At 41.5% G+C, this 13,031-nt stretch overlaps 1 protein-coding gene across 1 annotated transcript in view; it reads right to left on the reverse strand.

The window, feature by feature from the left end:
• The window catches only part of SPOCK1 (SPARC (osteonectin), cwcv and kazal like domains proteoglycan 1), a 635,081-nt gene that overhangs the window by 303,971 nt on the left and 318,079 nt on the right, over positions 1-13,031 (reverse strand). The window lies entirely within an intron of this gene.

Raw genomic sequence — 13,031 nt, forward strand, 5'->3', positions numbered from 1 at the left:
TATGAATTCACATTTGTTCAATAGCTCTTCTCGAACAGTAAGAGCTAGGACTGCCAAATTTTTTATGCAGCTTCCTCTTATCATAATTTAAAGCAAAGTCAGAGTTTGGTTGTGCCAGGACAATGGGATTTGTGTGGAATTTGACTCTTTCTCATAAAATGGAAAGGGATGGGTCTGTTAGAAGGGACAGTTTTACTGTAGAATGACCACAGGGGGCAGCAAAGGGACCAAGACACCTATAACCCCATTGGGCCAGCAGGGGGCAGAAGTGGAGAAAGAGACAGCTATCTACTATATATATTTCACAGAGTTTGTCTGTTGTGTGTCTGTGCAGTTTTTGTCCTCAGCTGGGGCCCTCCATCTAGCTGTGCCTGCTACAGTGGTCATGAACAAGGCCTTCTAATCTGGTCCGTAGCTGCTGTGGTGAGAGAAAGCTGAGGTAGTCCTCTCTCCCTGGGGCAGCCTGCATACTGAACCCCTCATCCTCAGCCCCACTCCGAAACAATGATTTAAATGAAGAAAAACAAAACTTATTTGAGTTAAGGACTCAAGAAATGCTTGGTAAATCTTCTAGTTATAACATAAAACATTCTCAATTTAGGGGTATGTAATAGAAAAAAAATGAATATCTATTACCATTACTCAACATTTCAATGGATGTTTTCCAGTCTGAAACCTACAAAGATGGCTTGAAAGTTTTAAAATAGAAAACTACTCTAGTTGATAAAATTCAGTTGTACTCTAGGGGGAGCGATACTTAATGCACCAACATTTAGATCAAGAGACTAAAATATATGCACATTAGAAATAGTAGGAGATGGGGGCACTGGTACAAAATGTGACAGTGAAAGAGTAGGATAAACAGATAATCTAAGGGGAGAGCAAAGCTGCATTGTCAAATATGCACTGCATGATCAGTGGCTAAAAGATGAAAAGTGCAATAATTCTGCAGTCTCCAATTATCTCATGGTTAAGAGGAATAATATCAAGCTGGAGAAATACAGTCCTGCAGGACGACACAAAGGAAAAAAGAAAAAAACATTCTCTTTCTATCTTAATTCTTGTAAGAATTTGGAGTACATTTGGTAAGTTTTAAAGCAGGGTCGGGGAACCTTTGTCCTATCACAGAACCACAGAAAAAAAAAATTGCAGGCCACATATATTCAATTCTCCTGCCTGAGGGAACACAGAGGCCCAAGTTTTCTCACACAGAAGGGCGAGTCGGTGCTCATGGCTCCAGCCAGAGGCAGGAAGCCAGATGAAACTAAGCAATAGGAGGATTTGGCCCACCGGATTAGATTCCTCAGTGCTGTTTTAGAGCTTTCATACATTGGAATGGCCCCTATGGTTCTGATACCCCCATGCCAAGGAACATCAGTTGAGGATCTGGCCCAAAGAGTGCTTGCTCTGCAATCTTCTCCTCTCTACTCCTTAGCAAATGCATCTCAAGTCCAGAACTGTAGTATCCATATGGCACCACAGAAACTCCCCTGAACAGAAACTGACATATGTTTCAAATATTCAGGAACGTTTTCGATATGGGCAAATACCATCTAGTATAAACTAGACTGAGAACATCTGCAGTTAATTAAACTAACTATGTATTTGTAATGATCCTACAGAGAAGAATTATTTGCTATTCTGTCAAACGCACTCATTAAAATCCTTCTGAAAAACCGTGTCATTTTTGGAAAAGATTGTTGTTGGAACCAGGGCTGCATTATGACTTTTGTGGGCCCTAGGCACTTTTACCTTCGTGGGCCCCTCCCACCATAATAATATGAATATTAAAAATTATTTTGTATATAACTTTAAATACATCAACTTTTTTTTTCTGTTTTAGGCAAAATTTAACAGATTTTTGTGGGCCCTAAAAGTTCATTTTTTTCCTTCTGATTTTAAAAGAAATTAAAACATTTTCGTGGGCCCCTAAAAGTATCGTGGGCCCTAGGCACTGTGCCTACTGGATAAGTCAGCCCTTGTTGGAACTGTTGTTTGTCCTTATGGGCACTTGAATAATGGTCTGCTACAACTAACCTGTTGTTATGGCCTTTCCCCACAAAGAACTCAGGTTGCCTGTGGCAACACGAGTACAAATTCTATAGCTTTGTACTCCGCATGGTAGCTAAAATCTCTTCCTACAGCCAAGAAACAACTAGGAGAGTAATTTGATTTTTGGTACACCTGACTAAGAGAGGGTATCAAAAGAGCAAGCTTTCCTGAGTGACTGACATGCATTATTCAGGAGTCTTGATATCCATGGTTCTTTCCGAACAAAAAAAGGCAGAAGCCATAGATGATACGTCTACATTTCAATCAACATCCCCTGACTAGTCTGTGCCAGCTGACTTGAGCTCATGGGGCTATTTAATTACAGTATAGATATTCAGACTTGAGTTGTAGCCCAAGCTCTGGGACTTTTCCATCTCAGGGCCCATGCAGCTACCCTACAATTACACTACAGCCCCTTAGCCTAGCCCTGTGATCCTGAATCACCTGACACAGGCAAGCCGCAGGTGTCTAATTGCAGTGCAGACAGAGCTAGAGAGCCCAATAATGCAAATGCATTACAGAATAGTTCTGGTTTAATTCCTTCTATGGATTTAGATCTCCCAGTGCGCCTCATCCATTTTCGATTAGAGTGAATGGGAATTGGGACATTGGCTCCAAAGGGAGCAGTGTCCTGCCCAACATTGGACAAGAGAGAAGCAGGGTGAAGGCAGAGGAACGGCATGCTCTGTGCTTCTGGTTTTTATTATTTACTTGTCTTAGGAGCTAGTATTCCTCAGGAAGGCCGTGCATAATTCTAAAAGAACCCTGATCCACCTTCCTATGAAACGATGCAGGAATGAAGTACGGATACAGACCTGTGCCCTTTTAGTCACTGTTCTCTGGGAATATGGCAAACCCTAGAAGGATAAGTGGTGCCTCTTATGAGGCCAGGAAAACCAAACAATGATGAAGTGGATTCCTTTCAGCTCTTGAGCAAGACTGTAGCTCAAAATGGCAAAAAAGCAGAAAGCAGCAGGGCAGCTGTGACCTTCACATCCAGCAAAGAAAGATGTGCCTTTCTCTACAAAAGGATTCTGATGTTAAGAGGACTGGTGCGGTGTCTCACTGTGATTGATGTATTTTACTGTTCCTTGGACAGAAAGTTATTTATTGATAACTTGAGATTTTTTTTATAAATTCGAAGTAAAAGTCCATAGGGGAGTAACACTGGGTTGTGGAGACTGTTCTTGCCATTAGAATGCAGTAGGTATCATGGAAAATTTCTGATCTCTCCCTGGTTCCTCTTCCTTTCCCCCTGTGGAGCATCCAGTGCTCAGGCAAGTGACCTGTGTTGTAATCAGCCTAGGAAAATGAGTTTAGCTTTATTTTACTTTGGTAGAAGGTTAGAGACCATCCAATGTACAGTCTGAGGTATAAACATGAGTATCTCTGGCATCCTGGCTGCATTTGGGATTTATAATTTGAATGAGATCCTTGCTCTGTGTTACGTCCACGGAGAGGGACAAATTCAGAGCACCTTCCTCAGCTTTCCAGCCTCTCAGGCAAACTCCCGTTGAAACCAGTAGAACTTTTGTCCACACAAAGTCTGAAAGGGGAAAAAAGGAAAGATTTGGACCACAGAAAGGAAACAGCTCTGGAAGTAAAAATACATTTCTTTGGTGAGGGATGAAAGCAAAGTACAGCTGTATAAACTCCAGCAGGTAGCATGAAAAATTGGGACAGGATATATGTATGTGTGTGTGATGGGCGGTTATAGGTACTTATATATGACAAGCTCCCAAATACTGGAACTGTTCTTACAAAATCAGCATATCTGGTCACCCTATTCCTAAACACACATGGCCTGATCCAACAGGACAGTGTGATGGGGTGGACTAAGTCCCAACGCCTCCTACAGGAGGCAGGAAGCCTTGTCACATGCAATCCCAGTAAGAGGAGCAGAAGAAAGGTCCTCCAGGCAGGATAGAGTGGCTGTCTCCATGGCAGCCAATCAAGGCCCAGCAGACCAGTATAAAAGAAGCTGCTGGTTTAGGGCCTGGCAGTTCCTCACAGGAGCTCGACCCAGGCAGTTCTATAAACTGACTGAGAGAACAGCAGCATTATGGACAGCTCCAAGTATAAGCTGAACTTTAGATCTGGGTGAGGCCCAGGTCCAGTGGCCGAAGATTGGCCACAAGCTGGATACAAGAATTGACAAGGCTAGGGAGATCCTAGCGTCAGAACCTTGTGATGACAAGACAGGGCAGCATCCAGGGGAAGTGACCCAGGGAGCAAGCAAGTACCAGATGGCCAGCCAAAGAGCTTACCCAACACCCCTCAGCCACAGAGGGGGGCTCACAAATGGGCAGACGCCATTACAGACTGGTATAAATCTTGATAGCTCCACTGACCTCAATGTAGCTGTAAGCCTACCGGCTCTCTCATTAGCCTAGCCAAGAACCAGTGCCAGAACTAAATCAGTATCAGGTCCTTGCCTCAGGCCACAATTTGTCATTCAAACCCAGAAACTCACAAGTTACAAAAGAACAAATCAATTCCTCCGACCAAGACCAGCTGCAGTCTCCAGAGACTTTTCCCTTTGCCTTGGTCGGCTATTGAAAAATAACCACACGCCTTCCCTCATGCCCCTGCTGAGTCAGATGACAGACTTTAAACCAGCTGAGGATCTTCCCTAGCGAGCCCCTGAAGGTGACATCGCCCTAAAATACTTGTCCACCCAGTTTCCAGAAACCACTGGTGGGCTTCATACAGCATTTGAATGATCCAAAGAGAGAAATGAACTTTTCTATATTAATTCCAGTGGTTTGGAAAGTGGATACAGTTTGTTTCTTGTGTGTTCTTCTTGTTGATTGCCTTCCCCAGAGCTCATGCTGCTTTCCCCACAATCCCTATAATGCTTCACTGCATGCATCCTAATAAACTCAGTGTGATGTTTCCCCCCCATACTTTATAAAATTGTCTTATGACTATAAATATCCATAACTCAAACATGCTTTGGACAAAATATCTCATGTATCCTATCAATTTTAATATTACAATCTGCTGGATCTGTATAACTTATTTGGGTGCATGTGTCATTTTTGTATGTAAAGTTAGGAATATGATATGAGACTGTTTATAGTTGTAAATGTGCAAAGGTCATCAACAGTGCTCTTCCTCCCTTCCTTGTTTGTCCTTTAAATCTAAGCAGTGGTTGGTCCTATGAAGACATGTGCCCATACCACTTGGGAGGGGGATACCAGTTTGACCAGGTAATTTTCCATGGAAGGTGGGGATAGAGAACAAAAGATTTCCACCCAGTTTGGAATCTATAAAAACAATAGGAAGCTATCTGTCCCTTCGTCTTCGGCTGGCCTGGGGAAAAACCTGGCACACTAAGGCTACGTCTATACTGCAGCCTTCTTCTGCAAAAGCTTATGCAAATGAAGTGCGGAGTAGAATAGCGCCGTGCTTCATTTGCATAATTAATTAGCAGCTGTTTTTGTGCAAAAGCCTTTTGCGCAAAACAGCTGCTAATTAATTATGCAAATGAAGCATGGCGCTATTCTACTCTGCACTTCATTTGCATAAGCTTTTGCGGAAGAAGGCTGCAGTATAGACATAGCCTCTGATAGGAAGAAACAGAGAACAGGAGATCCAGGTCAGAGTAAACAATCATCTTGGACTTGAAGACCAGAAATAAGAACAAGCTCTTTAGATTAAAGAGTTGTTTTTAATACGTTTTTTCGTGAAGAGAACTAGCTATGCATTTTCCTTTTCATTTTAATTCTGTAATTTACTTTGATCTGTCTGTTTTCACTGACAACCACTTAAATCCTACTCTTTGTACTTAATGCAGTCACCTTTGTTTACTATCAAGCCCAGTGTAAATAACTGTTACCTGGCGAGAGCAATCAGTGTACATATTCTCTTTTTCAGGGATAAGGAGAGGGCAAACATGCTCATGAGTTTTCTTTGTGTAAAACTTCTATTCAGAGAAGGATGGATTTATTTGGGGTTTTGATCCTTTTTAAGGACTGGTTTCCTAAGTGTTATGCCCTAGAACTGCATTCTCCCGGAGCTGAAATGATTCAGTATCTGCATTGCTCTTCATAGGGAGTTAGTTACCATACCCCAGCTCTGTGCCTTGTTTGGGGGAGACCAGTGACAAGGCAGGATAGGTTGGTAGGGAGCCCTAGAGAGCAAGAAAGTAGATGTCAGCACACCAAGGAACAGCCCCAGGGATCATCTGTGACTGCATCCCATCGCCCTGTCACACTCTGAAAACCAAAATTATCAGAATCTCAGTGAAACGCTATCTACCTCCTCTGCTAGTTAATGGTCTATTACTATGTCTTTCTCATGTCTCTTCTCAGCAGCCCCTTGCTACTGTTAAATTTGAACCAATCCACATTTCTGGCTCCTGATTAAAAACAGTGTTAAGAAGAAAGAAGAAGGAAGAAGTAGTCTACATTTTTGTCTTTAAAGTGCAATATAATCATTAGCTGGCTGATTTCACAAGCACCCTGTGTGACAGGTACTAAAGTTTATCTGCAGAGAAAGAAACTGAGACAGAGAAGCTGAGCAAAAAACAAAACGAGTGAACTGACAAATTTTGCTGAATACTTATTGCCTTATGTGCACATAATGTCCTTTGGGCCTCAGATACATATGTAGAATATCCATTAATGTGAAGCAAAATTATGTATATTTATCTAAGAAACAAACTTAGACCCAGTGGGTGAAATTCCAACTCTTAAAGTCTGGAAAACTTGCCTGGGAACTCATTAATGGATCTCAAAGTCACTGTATTTTTTAAAACCGATCTCAAAAGCCAGTTTGAAAATGAAGCTACAGAAATTAATTTCATTTACAAGTTTGATTACTACAACAAGAAGTCGAAAGAAAGACATGGTCTGCTACATTCCACATCCTAATGACATAAAAAACCAAACAAAGGGTACTTAAAGTGGGTATCAAGTATTCTTAGCTTAATTTAACAGACACTCTAATTGACAATTTCTTTCCTTTTTTTTTTACTCCTCTTCCTCCCACCCCACTACCTCTTGTGCTATTTATTTGAAAACTGGACTGACCCCTTAAACTCCATACATCTGAAGAAGTGGGTTGTGCCCACGAAAGCGCATGATACCATCTACATTTTTTGTTAGACTCTAAGGGCTCGTCTACACTGGCCCCTTTTCCGGAAGGGGCATGTTAATTTCAGCTATCGTAGTAGGGAAATCCGCGGGGGATTTAAATATCCCCCGCGGCATTTAAATAAAAATGTCCGCCGCTTTTTTCCGGCTTTTAGAAAAGCCGGAAAAGAGCGTCTACACTGGCCCCGATCCTCCGGAAAAAGCGCCCTTTTCCGGAGGCTCTTATTCCTTTCCGGAGGCTCTTATTCCTACTTTGAAGTAGGAATAAGAGCCTCCGGAAAAGGGCGCTTTTTCCGGAGGATCGGGGCCAGTGTAGACGCTCTTTTCCGGCTTTTCTAAAAGCCGGAAAAAAGCGGCGGACATTTTTATTTAAATGCCGCGGGGGATATTTAAATCCCCCGCGGATTTCCCTACTACGATAGCTGAAATTAACATGCCCCTTCCGGAAAAGGGGCCAGTGTAGACGTAGCCTAAGGGTATGTCTACACTACCACCCTAGTTCGAACTAGGGTGGTTAATGTAGTCATACGAACTTGCAAATGAAGCCCGGGATTTGAATTTCCCGAGCTTCATTTGCATGTTGCTGGGCGCTGCCACTTTTTTAAATGTCCGCTAGTGCGGACTCCGTGCCCGCGGCTACACGCGGCACAAACTAGATAGTTCGGACTAGGCTTCCTATTCCGAACTATCTGTATACCTCGTTCCACAGTAGGAATAAGGGATCTTCCAGAAAAGGGCTTATTTTCCGCAAGAACCCGTCTAGACTGGCGCTTTTCTCTGGCAAAACCCCGAGCTGGAAAAAAGCGACAGCCATGTTCATGCAAATGCCGCGGGGGATATTTAAATCCCCCGCAGAAGTTGCAATTCCAAAGTGTCTCATTAGCATCCCTTTTCCGGAAAGGGGTGCCAATGTAGACATAGCCCAAGGTTTTTTAAGTTTTTCCAGTTACAGGCTAACATGGCTACCCTTCTGAAACATCTGTCCAAGTCTGTGAGTTTTACCATTAAACTCAATAGGGTGAGGTTTGCACCTACTGACTATAATACATGTGGCAAGCAAGATGGTAAGGAAGAATCTGAGCATGCAAGTCTTTACCACGGAGTCTAAAGTTAGAACAAAGGATTTGGATTTAGTTTTCCAGTTCAGGCTGTTGCATTTTAATTACTTAAACTTTCTTGCATACAAGCTGTTGTGTACATATAGAAAATAAGGAAGTCATTATATAAAACTGAAGGAAACTTTAAGGCCTTTTAATCTAATATTTCATGTGGATGTGTAACATAACTGTGCTCTGAAGACACAACACAAGGTCTCACAACAGTAACAGACTTTGCACTAACATGTGGGACCTAATGAGGGGATTCCTTTCTCTGTTTCTCTGCAATATCAATTTCATGCCCTGTAGCTTTTAAATTGCTCAACAAATCTCCTTGATATTTTCCCTCTCTTTGCAGAACAATGACTACACTATCTAGTGCTTTTAATGTGAGGTGAATAGACAACAAAGGCAAAAAGTATTGAATAACCATGACAGACCCTCCATCTTAGCGTATACATGGGGACACGATCAGTGGTAGATGTGCAGTTTCTATGTTATCGGGATTAAATACTTTCCACATGGAGATGGCTGTGGAGAGATATTAACACTTCTGTTAGATTTTTTTAAGATTGCCAACCATTTAAAATGAGGAAGGCACAAGTATTGTTTCAGATGAGAGATTCTTATTTCCTCTTTTTGGTGAACTGTCTCGTTATCCTCTCTCTGAAATTTTGTATTGAGCTAATTAATTTGGCAGCCTCCCAGGCTGCGGGATGATATTCAAACTCAGCATCCTCTGCTAGTGATGATTTGTTAGGGTCTCTAATTTTTGCATAGCAAAGCAGCTTTTTCTCTTGTCTGAGACAATGATACTTATTCTTTCCATATTTTCAGCACTTGGATTTTAGGAATAGTCTGGTACTGTAATGAAAGAGGACAAAGCCAATGGTTTGATGCTATCATGGCTTTGCCAACATCTACCATCTAAATAAAGCCTGAAAGAAAGTAGACTAAAAGGAAGTCCTGCAGTTTTATGACTATTAAAATAGATTATTAGTGCACATCTTTGCCAGTTGTGAAATGTCTGATTTTGGTATAATTCATATAAAATAATTCCATAATCCTTCTCTTTCAAGTAAAGAACTCAAATGAAGCATTCATCCTTTCTTAAAATGTCTGTGCATTACAAGCCTGTAGTATACTGGTGCGCAATCTGCAGTCCAAATCTTTACAAAGCAAAGGAATCTTCATCCCCTTGAATTACTCCAATATGAGTATACATGCAATTTAGGAGGAAGGTCTCTGAAGAGCTCCACATAATTATTAATGCCAGGCTAATGCTTGTGGCATCAAAATGCTATCCAAAGTTATCCATCACATTTGAAGGCAAATGACAGTATTATAATGCATGTAACATTATACTGCATAGTCCTGAATGACCCGGTAACTACACGCCGTGTGTGCCACTTATTACATAATGATCTTTTAAAAGCACACATTTTGCTATCACTTTTTGGGGGGCAGATGATTTGCCTTATATGATGCATAGCTACTTACAGATGGACAGAACCCTGACATGAATCATCCGCTGCACGTCTGGGGCACTGAACAATTTAAACAATCACCATTCTTCATTTAAGTGTCAAGCACTAGGGAGCTGGGCAAACATGTGGTTGACAGTCATTGATACAGTGCCTCCACATGATATTACCTCTAGGATCTTTGCAAAGTGTAGAACAATTTTTAAATGTTAATTTGCTCCATCTATTCAGTGCTAAAGGTGTATTTCTGAGAAAGGACCCAAATGAGTTTTGATAGTTTTCTGATCCCTTTCTCCAGTGTGCTTGTATTTGACAATATAGACAATGAATGATATTTTGGCAGTATATGACTTAACAAGGAGGGGATGGGTTTCCTATTTCATTTAGATTATTTTTGTAAGACTCATTTTTACAGAGAGCATACAGAACTGACGATAAAGGCAGCAGGAGGGAATCATTATATAGACAAGTATTCTCTTTATATCATTATTTGAGAGAATAGAACTGATCTTCATACACATAATCATGAAAGGACTGGTTTTCTTAACAGCAGCATCTATACAACTGGAAACTCTCATGGGCTTCTGTATTGCTAATAATGCAGGTCATGTGAAAATAATGCAGTTATAGATGGCCCAAATCCTGCTGGACGCTGTATTGGCAGCTGGGTCAGGGCCAACTTAGAGTAGCCAACAGACTGCTCTAAATTGCAACAGTTCCAGCACTCCTCGCTATCTCCTCCAATGTTCATTCTGGAAAAAAGGTATTGCAGGAGTGCTTTGGAAGTGCCTCCATTGATAAGGTTGCATGTGAATAAATCAGGCTGTATGCAGGGTGCAACCCTCATGAGTTATATGAAAACAAAAGAATGTGAGATGGTCCAAGGATAAACATTAACAACAAAAGTATTGTAACAGTTATGCTGCAGAGAGCAGAAATTTGGCCTTCAAAAGGCTGGGGGGGGGGGGAAGGAGAGTGGGTTTGTGACCATTTTCTTTTATTAATTTATTTTGTATTAAAATATCCTGAACACTTTTGATCGTCTTTAACACTGGAAAATGAAGACTCTCTAACCTGTTTCTACTGGAAGATTTGACAGATGCTGGAGGAAGATTATAAATGATGCACACCAAGAAAGTAACAGGTGAGCAACTGAGAAAGCAAGTGGACTCTTTAAAGCTCTTGGGTTTTGGTGTTAGTTAGCACCAATTTGGGGGAAAGAGCTTTTTGTGAAAGGCCTGATGTCCTCAAACTTCAATTCAGGATGGAGAAAACTCCCATTCCAGTTCCATGACTCTTCCAAGAAAAATATCAACAAAAATACTGGGAAGTCCAAAGTCAATATCCCTGTTATTTCTAAGAATAAAAAAGGCAGAAAAGATACCTTTCAGAGCTACTATGCTGTGCATCATACAAAAGGGTAAAAAGGACACCAACCCATTTTTTCCATCTCCACACAATAACTGAGACTGACAAAGGATAACTTTAATGCCAGACCATTGGGGAGTTGGGTTAGCAAGCTGATGAGAATGGGAAACAAACACTGGACAGTTAACAAACAGAATGTGACTGAGCATCAAAACAGTGTGACAGCCTATAATGATCCTGAAATGAGGATGAAATATCTGCTCTCCTCATCAGAACACAGATTCCCAAGGCAAATCGCCAGTATGCAGTACAGAAAACAACTAATTAAACAGCCCCTAAAGAATACTTTGTTTTATTGTGAAGAACAAAGGGTCTCACCTCTCACATTCTATGTGCCTTACTGGAGAATAGCCCTTTTAAATGGGATTGCAGAGTTTCTGATTGCATAAAGTACTTGAACTTGAATGGCTGAGACAGGTGAATGCAAACACATCAGAGTTTTCTCAAGTACTCAAGTTTAAGCGAGCCAACTGGCTCCACAGACGTCTCTAGCACATGAATTGTGTGGGACTTGACAATAGCATTTGAAGACTTATAAAAATGCCATATTTCAGCCTGCCAGCATTGCTCAGTGGTAATGCTGTTTTCATTACAGATTCCCTACTCATTGACATTTCAGCTTGTTTAACAAAACAACCCCAAATCTGGCAACAGTCTGAAACAATAGCTTTAAGGAGGAACACGCAATTAAGTTTTGCACTACTTGTTGTTGCTAACACCATTTACCTCCAATCCACTGACTTGTCACCAGGCTCTACCCTATCTTTAATACAAGAGGTTCTGATTCCATCTGAACTGATTTAGCAGATGATTCAATAGTCAATCTTTGAACATTTAACTCCACCATGAAACATGCCAAAGCATACTCAATAAGCTTACTTACCGGCATGGTACGTGTTTGTATGATTTGATGTCATACTGCACACAATAATTACTTGTAGCAATTGCATATTGATCTGTCATGTTTGATTTAACATCATAAAAAACTGTGAACACTTAACGGCATTCAACAACAACAAAGTGCTACACTTGAATCAAGCAGAACCGACTGTTAAGAGAGAGCCTGGTGCTTCCCCTTTCGGGGGAAATGTAGTGATCGTGTGGCTGCCAAATAATCTGCCAAATGTGAAAACCAGTGTAACAACGTGTTGCCTAGGTCTGGAATACAGCCTGAAACAATATTCCGAGAGATGGACACGCAGCTTTCAGTCATCTCATTGGCATGTTAACGCTGAAACGTATAGACAACTGCTTCAACGTCATCACTGTCAAACATTTTAGCAAAAGCATCCAGCTACATTCCCAAATTTCCTTCACAAAAGCCCCAGCCGATAAAACTCCCAGCTTTCCCCATCAACTCTGAGAAATAGTCGCTCCTTTGTCAGTACAAACATGCATGCCAAATTGACACATGCATATTTAGTGATCGGACAGAATTCAAAATAAACACAAGGACTTTTTTTATTGCATTTGTTAATTCTCAGACAAGCTGTCTAACAGTTGGGCCAGCAAATGAGAACGTCCTTGTAGCCACAAGTCCCTCTGTGGGCTCCCTGCCTCAGTTTATTCTCTTCAAGGCTCCTCCAGTAAACTTCACCAATCCAGCGCCCTTGACACATTCATATCCAGCTCTCTGTAGAGACCAGCTGCTCTCTGTTAGGCCACCAAGAAGTGTTAATGAAGCACAGTGAGCTCCACAGTCTATCCGATGCCACTCGGGATGTGAACGACAAGTCGACTATCTGATAAGAAAATGCTTATCGGATAGTCGACACACTAGTTGACTAGTCGCTCCCCCCCCTTTGCTCCCTCTATGAGAAAGAGGCAGCAAGGGGTGGGGGGATGAGGAGGTGCTTCAAAGCATCAGTACT

This window comes from Pelodiscus sinensis, chromosome 16 (genome assembly GCF_052426305.1).
Source record: "Pelodiscus sinensis isolate ZL-2025 chromosome 16, ASM5242630v1, whole genome shotgun sequence".
NCBI classification, from domain to species: domain Eukaryota; kingdom Metazoa; phylum Chordata; order Testudines; family Trionychidae; genus Pelodiscus; species Pelodiscus sinensis.